At 42.3% G+C, this 10,925-nt stretch overlaps 1 protein-coding gene and 1 non-coding gene across 2 annotated transcripts in view; one reads left to right on the top strand and one right to left on the bottom strand.

Moving 5' to 3' along the window:
- LOC108272388 (piwi-like protein 1) overlaps positions 1–10,925 on the bottom strand; it is a 496,438-nt gene that overhangs the window by 406,107 nt on the left and 79,406 nt on the right. The gene's annotated exons all lie outside the window — the stretch shown is intronic.
- Positions 3,585–3,656, top strand: trnag-gcc (transfer RNA glycine (anticodon GCC)). Its single transcript has one exon. It is a non-coding gene; the product is annotated as a tRNA-Gly (tRNA).

Raw genomic sequence — 10,925 nt, 5'->3', positions numbered from 1 at the left:
TGCGTGTCGGCGGTGTCACTGCCGAGGGACGTTTGATGGCACTCCGCTCCAGTGTGAGAGGGTCGTCTTCACCATACAGCTCGTCCATGCTCACTGACTGCGGGTTGAGCACGTCGGTCTCGATGGGCTTGTAGAAGGGATTCACCTCGCAGCCCTCTGTCTCGTGGAGGGTGCGCAGTGCGTCAGCGAGGGCACGGTACGCCGTGGTCTTACCGCCTCTTGTAGGGCACACCAGCAAGACGCCCTGGTGCACCAGCATGGTCTCGTACAGCTGGATCACCTTGGCGGTCATGCTGGAGACAGGCTGCAGGGAGTGGGCGCATAGAGCTGCCTCGATGTTCAACTGAAGCGCGCCGTAGTCGTGCTCGGGGACGCCCACACCAGGAACGAGGTCCGACAGAATATCGCTAAACGCACACAAGAAGGATTGGATTGACTCGATTGACACTAGGTTCAAGATTTTCAGATTATGGATGTTCAGATGTTCCAGGATTCTTTACTTTCATCTGGTATAACATTACAAGGTGCTAATGTTATATACTTTAAATGCTTTAAAAAAAAGTTATATAGTATATAATTACAGCTTTTTAGTTGCAAAGAATTTGCAAATGTCAGTTAATTGTATTTCCTAATTTGTCCTGGAATTTCCTCCTAGTGCCTGATTCCAGTGATCCTGTGATAATGACCTTTGATACTCCATATGTAAGCTTTGGCGTTCTTTACTATTTATCAATTTATTTTATTTTAAGTTCTGCGTCATCCTTGAGTAACTTGGGCAGGTTGGAGTATCGTAGCGCTCTAATCAACACCACGTTCTCACTCAGGTGTGGGTTCTCTCGCATCAGAGACCTGGAACACACACACACACACACACACACACACACACACACACACACAAACACACACACACACACGCTCGATTTATTCCAGCAAGACATCTGTTACATTTATAGATAGTTTTAATTAACAATTTAGAAAAAACAACGGATGAATCTAATCTAATATGTTCACCCTGTTCGTAGACGGACATACCCGGCCATGACGATAACAGAGTTGACGACTCTCATGCTGAAGTCGTAGTGGTCCTGCCGGGAAAGCTGCTTGCTGCACAGCTTATACAGCTGAATCATCTTCTTCGCCAGAGTCTCACTGGACTTGAAGCCCTCAGCTCACAAGTCCACCTACAGCAAAAAAGACAACGCGAAACAGTTCTGTAACACGCCAGAATACATCCGTTATCGCGTTCATTACATAATGTAATGAATGACGGCACCCGAGCACACCTCTGCGATGACGGCGTGGTCGGGCACAATCATGGAGACGGATCTGAAGCGGCCTCCAGGTTGTCCCGGAGCTCGGTCCTGCCTGTGTAGCCTGGGTTCATCGTGATTAAGGCAGCTTCCTACAAATGGAAGCAGGGGAAATGATAACGATTCAAACCCTTGCTAATATTCTGAAATCGATTGCAACACTGAATGCAATCGACTGTTCCAAGAATCGATTCAGCACAAATCTCGAATTAAAGGTTAGGGGAACAACCCGCAATATTAAGTACATAGGATCATTATCATGATTAACAGGGCGATTCCTAATACCTGGTGTCAATTCGTAGATACCAGGTAATGAGAATAGAGTCGATTCAAAGGAATCAAGCTTTGGAGTCGACTCTATTGTCATTGTGAATATGGAGTCAACTCCAAAGCTTGATTGTGGGGGAAAGATGACTGAAGAACCTTGATTTCTCAGTTTGGGAACAATCCCAAAGAAATAGTCGGGAGACGCAGAGCGTTTGGCATCGTTGTGACAAACGCTGAATCTCACAGCTTTTTTTTTTGTTTTTAATTACTCAACAACTAAGACACAAACCCCTCGTTTATTCCTTCACTTTCATCTTTCACTACTTTTTTTATTTTACATTTTATTCTGATTCTTTCCCCCTGAATGTCTGGCTAGAACTTTCTGGAACTGGGAGCTAATGCTAAATTTAATGTTCTGTTAGAAAAGACAGCTTGATGTGTGGTTTCATTAAATTCATTCAATTTAAATATCTTGTCTTTCTAAGAAAAACTGCTGATTAAGCAATGCACTACACCATATTCATGAGAAAGTAGAATGTTGTGTTTGTTATTTGACGTTTGTGTAAATTCAATACGTCGTTTTCAGCTAGTGATTAAAGAATTGGTTCATGAGTCATCTTTGTCAGATATGCTGGTGGCGTGTTCTGATTTTAGTCATTCAACCATTCAAAAGAGTTATTTGTGTGTGGAACAGTGTTGCATTGCACCCGCGAATACCTGCAACCTGGAATGGAAAATAAGATTCATTTTGTTCCAACACTTTTTTGTTGTTGTTGTTGTTGTTGTTGCTGTTACTGTTATTGTTGCTCCAAAACTGAAAAGTGTTACAATGGAAGCAGAAGTAAGTGTAGCTTCTTAAATTGTGTAGTTTAATTCAGTGTTTTTCAATCTTTTTTGAGCCATGGCACATTTTTTACGTTGGAAAAATCTTGAGACTCAGTAGCCTAATACAGTATATATAATTACAATATAGTTTCTCAATTTATTTATACTCACTCAGAGTGAAACCTGGGCCTGTTTAGATGAACACAAAGCCGATATCCTGGCAGGAATTGAAGAAAGGCATACACAAAGCTCTTCTTCACCAGCTTTCAGTCTCTCTCTGTTTTTAGTTTTTATAGCAGTTAGGCTTGAAAAGCTCAGCTCACACACATATGTTGTGGAAAATGGGAGCAATGTCAAAACTTTGTTGGCCAGAATGGGGAACTCCTTGGTAGCAGTCAACCAAAAACTGTCCAAAGGAAGTTCAGCAAATCTTAGCTTTAAACCACGATCTTGTTTCAGTTCAGTTAGTTCCTCCTGCTCCTGTAAAGTCATGTCCTTTCCAACAGCAGTCAAGGCATTCAGTGGAGGCTGAATAGAAATAAAATGACAACTTCTCCTCAAGAGTTTTCAGATCTTTACCTATTACCTCGCATAGTGCAGAAGGGTGATCTTGCCGCTCCTCTGTGAGTGGGAACATCTCAAGATTGGCACTTTGCACATGTTGTTGCCAGAGGTGCACTTTTAAATGGAATCCATTTATTTTATCTCATTTCGGCCTTGCATCCGTGTGTCCACCCGGACGAACATTACATTACTCTGGCAGTCACTGTATTACAGCACAGACACTCAACAATGGCTTATTATTTAATAATGATAAAATAATAATGATAATGATGATGATGATGATTAGATAATAATGAATAAATTTTAATAAAAAAGAATTTTAAGACTAAGTGAAATTGGACAATTTCTCAAGGCACGCCTGACGATCTCTCACGACACACTAGTGTGCCACGGCACAGTGGTTGAAAAACACTGCTCTACGGTATGTAGACTGTATTACATGCGTGTTGAGCAGAGAGGAGATATTATAATATTATACAGTATCTGGAAATATAGTGTGTGACTGCTGCTGAAATAAGGAAGAGACTTAGGATTCTCCTTTTCAAATCTTTTCAAAATTGCTGAAGCAGCACAATACTTACCTGAACAGCTTACTCTGTCTTTAGTTATTTAAACTAAGCATTGGTGGTTCAGTGGTAGAATTCTCGCCTGCCACGTGGGAGGCCCGGGGTTCAATTCCCGGCCAATGCAGACATGAATTTTGAAAGTTAAGCCTTCACCAAAAGAACATTACAAGCCTTATCATTTCTGCCCAAACTAGACCAACTCCATGCTGCTGAAATATACAAGAGACTTAGGATGCTCCTTTTCTATTCTTTTCTTTTATTTAAATCTGTCAATCTGTCACCCACACGTCATTCTGGGGGACGAAGAGGAGGAAGCTGGACAGATACATTTATTTATTATTGCTGTTTCCTCAATCCAGTGCAGAAAGAAGAAAAACAACACAACTGATTTAAAATAAAAATATAGAAAACAATCTAATGTAAGGTTCTGATCCGGTTTGCTTTCAGCAGGAAGGCTGTCCTCTTTCCTGTTGCTCTTTCTCTTCTATTAGTCCATTTGTCCAGTCTGAATTGGTTTGATTGTTTGATTCGTTTCGAGACGATTCGGAGTCAAGTAATTTTCTAGTGAGAGTCGCACACTTCCAAACGAACTAGACTGAGATGAGTATTTGATTCTCACTAGAAAGTGATTAGACTCTGAATCAACTCGAAATGAATCAGTCAAACTGATTCAGACTTGATAAAAGGACTATGAGATGTGATTAAGATATATATTCCAATGTTTTGCTTTACAATTCCACTGTGTGTGTGTGCGCGCCTGTGTGTGTGTTTTCAGGAGAACGAGAAACTCGGACACAACAGTACATCCTGACCATTGGTACTGTGCACACATCAACATACACACACGTCTCCATGCTGGACATCTCAGGAGCTTTCACACACAGTGCTAGGAATATCCCGGGACAGAGAAACGCACCTCCTAAGTGAGCGAGTTTAGCGTCAACCGGTGAAATTTGCTGTAGCGTGAACGCTTCGCCTCTGTGAGCTTCACTCTCCGTCAGGTTCACTGTAATTAGACATAAAATGTACATAATTATTTTGCATACATTTAGGATTTAATGTTTGTTTTTTTTTTACTCTTCGAGGAACAGAAATGATCTTTCGAGGCAGCTTCTTCATCACTACCTGCTCCGTTTGACTCAAAAATGTAACGACCGGTTTCAAAAAGTCACAATGTCTTCAGTTCATGTGATTTTACTGTTGAATTTAAACAGGAAATGTGAAATATTTTTGTTCCTTTATGTTTCCTCTACTGTCTTTTTGCTGTGATCTTGAACACAGTTGTATTTTTTTTTAAAAGAATACATAAATGATCATTCTATTTCTCTCACTTTCCTTGTCCTAATTGTCCTGTAGTTGTGTTGTGCTTCCCTTTATAAATGCATCATTGATGGCTTTAAGTAAGGTGAAAGAATAGGATGCAGTTTCCATAATGCAAATATTAAGAAATCATGAAGAACTAATGATACACGGATTTATAACAGACACGTATATGATGGAATGGAACTCCCACAATGCACCGGGGCAAACAAAACGAAAACATTAAAAAAAAACCATGTCATTTCTAATTAGTTATTGCAGTAAATGATGTTATATTCATCACAGGTCTTTTGCCTGTACAACTGTTCAGAAGAGTTTGATTGAAAAGTGTTTCCATAATCCGTACCATAAATAGTATAACTACTTTTTTATTGTTTTATTTATTATACAAACCTCCCCCTCAATGATGCAAGCCCAGCCCTAGAGATAATTCCAAGACAGCTTCCATATTGAGTGAATGGTGGAAAATTTGTCTACATCTAGAAGTGATTGTGAAACTATAGTAGTAATCTGGCTCAGTGTTATGTTACGGTACCTTGTCAGGAAGCAAGCACAGGTGGTGCTGAAACAGGAAGGCGAGGAGAAGAAGGTCAGGTTTTCGGGCGAACAGTCAACACTGGGCAAGGCAGGTAATCATGGTCGAGAAACGAGTACAAAGGCTTGGTGAGCGTCAGAGATGAGAATTCTGAGCGTTTACTTCACGAGCTAGTACTGCACGAACTTCCTCTTAAATGCTGTGTTAGTGAGTGAGTGCAGGTGTCCACAATCAGAATTCCGGAAAATGTGTGCGGGTCTGGGAAGTGTAGTCCTCGTCGGCCATGTTTGTAGTTCGCGCTGACACTCAGGGAATGGTGGCTTGAGCCCATCTCCTTTCTCTACCAGATGTTAATCATTTATTTCTTTATTTGTTGGTTGACTGTTTTGTTTTTGCCCATGCAGTATAAAAGACCAAAGTGGTACTTAAAAAAAGAAAAAGAAAGAAAAAGTCAATTACATTTATAACAACAACTACAAAAACAAAAAGTCAAATGGAGATGTACATTGCTAAATTTTCAGTTCTACTTCGTGAAAAAGTAGGAGCGTAACAGGTTTTAATACAGTTTATAACTCATATCTATCTCTAATCAAAGCCTACATCTAACCAAACATTCAAAATAGTAACTTCCTAAGTCTTGAGAATGTTTATCAAGTCAGTGAAAAATAAAGCATTTCATTAGGACATCACCAGGTTAAATAACAGCACATAAAACACTTAATCCTAGCATGAAAACTAGCATTGGCTTTCTGTTTCTAGCTGCTACGACTCATTTATATAGGTGTTACGTTCTCCAATGTATTTATATTTGCTCTATGTGCCATTTGTGTGTCTGTGCCGGTGGTGGGATGGGTTTCTTCTGTCTCCTCCCCCTTCTGTAGGCCCGGAACATGCATGCGTCACGTTCCGGCTTGCTACTGGATGATCACATCTTGTCCACGCCTTCTCCGGCCTTGTGCGCAAGGATTGGTTGGCTGCACGTTTCCGGAAGTGTACTTAAGCCTCGTCAGTCTCCATCCCAGGACAGATCATTGCCATTGCTTTGTGTATAGTGAGAAGTGCTTTTCGTGTATGACCTTATGCCTGATTCGACTTTGTTTATGCTCTGCCCGGTTACGATTCGAGTGATACTCTTGTGTATATATGTACATATTATTTTGTTAATTAACACACTAATAGGCACCTGTGTAAATAGTGCATGGTTAAGAGTAGTTAGTAGGAAGTCACCGCCATTTATGTTGATTCTGCTTTTCTCCTGGTTCTGGGTTAGCTGGGGAGTGAGGGAAGACGGTGCATTTTATTTTGTTTTCTTTCCTTGTAAGTAAAAAGTCAATTATCATTATAACAACAACAAAAATTCAAATGGAGGAGATGTACATTGTGAAGTTTTCAGTTTCTTGTAAGTTTCTTTTTCTTGTTCAGTTAGTTTTCTTTCTGCACAGTTAGAGGGTATTTTTGTTTATTATTTTGGCCTGGTCGGCTTCTGAAGTGAAAACCACTATAGATATATAAAAGGTGAATAAAACAAAGCAAACACACTCTTGGTCTCGCCAATCCTTTTCTTTTTTTATTGTATGTTGCGGCCTGACCTAGACCATAACAGAATTGGGGGCTCATCCTGTGCTTTCCCTCCTGTCGTCCCGTTTCTCTTTCGGCGCGTTTGTCTGGCGGTTTTATCTTTGGGGTGTGTGTGTGTGTGTGTGTGTGTGTGTGTGTGTGTGTGTGTGTGTGTGTGTGTGTGTGTGTGTGTGTGTGTGTGTGTGTGTGTGTGTGTGTGTGTGTGTGCGTGCGTGCGTGTGTGTGCAGGTTATAAGATATGGCTACAGAATTTAACCTGGATCAGTTTACCTTTTGTCCCACGTTAGAGCAGATTGAGCGACGCTGTAAGGATGGTCTGTTGCTCCTTGCGGACTTTTACAGCGTATCGGCTGCACGGAGCGACACTAAGCGAGACATCAAAAAGCTGCTGTATGAGGAGCTTGTAAAACAGCGAGTCATGCTTGAGCCTACCGAGGCGGGTGTTGCATCACCGGTCAGTGGTTCCGAGGATTTGGCTGCAGCGGAGGCTGGGGCCAAGCCCGAGGAACCGACGCGCACAGATCCCGCGGTAGTAGACTCTCCATTAGAGGAACCCATGCTCGCGCTGCAACTGAAGAACCTTGACCTTGTCATCAGCAGTATCAAGCTCAGCTACAGTTCCACACACTGGAGCTGGAAACCAAGAAGGAGATAAAGCTGAAGGCGCTGGAGTTAGAGTTGGCGCTGTGAAATAGGCCAGCTCCCGGTTCACCTGCGTCTCCTGCACCTGCGCTTCCTCTACCTGTTCATCAGTCATCGCCTGTGCTAGAGCTTGCGCCTCGTGGCACGTCGTCTGTGAGTCCTGCTGGTTTTGAATGAATGAATGCCTTTTATTGTCACTATACACATGTACAATGAAATTAAGAGCCACTCCTTTTTGTTCCGTGCAAACATATACATTCAATACACAAGAAGAATAAACAGATAATACACAGATAAATAAATAAGATAAATAAACAAAATAAATAAACAAGATATACAATATATGCAAGATATATGCACGATAGATAGATATTAGGGTGGATGGCGGAGGTACTATGAAATGCACAGTTTGAGACAATATATACATATGCTGTGGACTCAGTACATGTGTTTGTTTATCATGGTAATAGCTTTTGGGAAGAAACTATTCTTAAATCTGCTAGTCCTTGTTTTGATGCACCTGTAACGTCTCCCTGAGGGCAACAGATTGAACAGATCAAAGCCAGGGTGAGAACTGTCCTTAATGATAGTTTTTCCTCTGCTGAGGCAATGGGAAGTATAAATATCCATCAGGGAGGGGAGAGGGCAGCCAATGATCTTCTGTGCTGCTCTTACTACCCTCTGAAGCCTCTCCCTGTCTGCTGCGGTGCAGCTACCATACCACACCGTGATACAGTATGTCAGCAAGCTCTCGACGGACGAGCGGTAGAAGATCAGCAGCAGATTGGAGTCCAGATTGTACTTCCTGAGAACCCTCAGGAAGTGTAGCCGCGTTTGAGCCTTCTTGATGACCGCTGTGATGTTGTCCGTCCAGGAGATGTTAGCAGAGATAAGGACGCCAAGAAACCGGACAGTGTGGACCTTCTCTACACACTCCCCATTGATGAAGAGGGGGGCCAGCTCCGTGTTGTGTTTTCTGAAGTCTACAATAAGTTCCTTGGTTTTCTTGGTGTTTAGAGTCAGGTTGTTCTTTGAACACCAGGCTGCCAAGTTTAGGACTTCCTCTCTGTAGGCTGCCTCCTCTCCTTTTGAGATAAGTCCGACCACTGTGGTGTCGTCAGCAAACTTGATAATAATATTATTGTTGTAGACTGGTCTACAGTCATATGTGTAGAGACAGTACAGGAGGGGGCTCAACACACAGCCCTGTGGAGAACCTGTGCTCAACGTGCGAGTGGAGGAGAGGTGGGGCCCGAGTCTCACTGTCTGGAACCGGTTGGTCAGAAAGTCCTTTATCCAGGCACACGTGAGGCGGGGGAGACCAAGGGTGACCAATTTGGTGACGAGAATGTCCGGAATTATTGTATTAAAAGCCGAACTGTAATCCACAAAAAGCATCCGTACGTAGCTCTGTTGCTGCTCAAGATGTCTCAACACGTAGTGAACAGCTACGGCGATAGCATCCTCTGTGGATCTGTTTGCACGATAAGCAAATTGAAAAGGATCGAAATCTGGGGGGAGGTAGTCCTTGATGTGCTGAAGAACCAATCTCTCAAAGCACTTCATGATAACTGGAGTGAGGGCTACAGGACGATAATCATTCAGGCTAGTGGTGGGCGATTTCTTTGGCACTGGAATGATTGTGGCTGATTTTAGGCAGGACGGGATGACTGCTTGGGCCAGGGAGAGATTGAAAATTCTGGTAAAGATGTGGGCAAGCTGGTGGGCACATGATCTGAGCACGTTACCAGGTACACCGTCTGGGCCAGCAGCCTTCCTGGGGTTCACTGCCAGAAACATCCGTCTAACATCGTGTTCCCTCACAGTAAGTAGAGTGGTGCAGGAACCAGAAGGGGATGGAGGCAGGGCTGGACTGGTACGGGGGCCAGATGAGGGTGCAGGTGGGGCTGGAGCAGATGAGTGCTGTTGTTGTGATGTTTCAAAGCGAGCGAAGAAGCAATTTAGCTCTTCTGCCAGAATCAGATGTTAGTAAACACATTGCTTTAGTTCCTGTGTTTAGGGGAAGTGAGGTGGACACCTATTTCCCTGTGTTTGAGCGCATTGCTGCCACTCTGCAGTGGCCTAGAAATATTTGGTCTTTATTGCTACAGTGCAAGTTTGAGGGAAAAGCTCAAGAAGTTCTGCTCTAACGTTGGAACAAAGCTTGGAGTATGACACAGTTAAATCAGATGTGTTACGGGCATATGAACTTGTCCCTGAAGCTTACCAGCAGAAATTTCGAAAGCATGCCAAAACTGCCAGCCAAACATATGTTGAGTTCGCGCGTGAAAAGTCTGCGTTCTTTGATAAGAGGTGCGCCGCAGATAAGGTCGTTACTTTAGATCAGTTAAAAGAATTGATCCTGCTGGAAGAATTTAAGACCTGTATTTCTGACAAACTTGTGGTTTATTTGAATGAGCAAAAAGTCTCTTCACTCGCTGATGCTGCCGTTTTGGCTGATGAGTTTGTGTGGTATTAGTGCAGGTACAACGACAACACTGACAGTTTGCATTCACTTTCCTCAGTTGATGCTGCATTTGAACATTTGAACCCCATCAAGCTGACAAATGCATTTGGTACATCACCAAAATTGCGTAGAACGACAACCTTTTCGATTACAAAAGCTACATCACTGCAGTCACATGGAATAGGGTCCATCACATCATCCACAACTGTAATGATTCCAACAGTCACGCCCTTGATTGACTCTTCTTCAGAATCTGTGCGCTGTATTAAAAACAACAACAAATTTTAAAATGTGCTTTCACACATACAACCTCACAAGCTCAACGACTTAAGAACAGCATGAGTGAATCGATCTTAACTTTACTAGTTATCACACAATGCATTAATATTAGAAGGTGGTAAAAAATACAGTACAACGTCCTGAAATTTATCATCTGTCATGAAAATAAAATAAGGTAAAATCCATCAAAATATCTGGAAATATCAATACATGGACTTCTGTTATCAGAATATCTTCCAACATCCCTTCTTACTTTCCTCACAGATCTCTAAGAACTGAGATGGATTCTCCCGCATGGACAGTGGCAGCCCCAACTGTACTGCAACTCTCTTCCGTTTATTTGATGCCTCAAAAGTACAAATGTTTTATATTCAAATTATGCAGGAAAAGAGAAATAGCAAGAAAGGAAATGACCACAGTATTTACAAAACAAGTACACTTGAAATAAACCTACTCACATTTTAATCCAGGCTCTCCAGTATGGCACTCCTTTCTGCGATGTCTGCATGGCGCCTTGAGCGGTACAAATACAGCAGCTTTGAGACGTGTGTTTGTCAAGACCCTCATAAAAG

This window comes from Ictalurus punctatus, chromosome 12 (assembly GCF_001660625.3).
Source record: "Ictalurus punctatus breed USDA103 chromosome 12, Coco_2.0, whole genome shotgun sequence".
NCBI lineage: Eukaryota > Metazoa > Chordata > Actinopteri > Siluriformes > Ictaluridae > Ictalurus > Ictalurus punctatus.
Note: the sequence above shows the minus strand (reverse complement) of the source record. Positions and strands in the feature narration are given on the sequence as shown.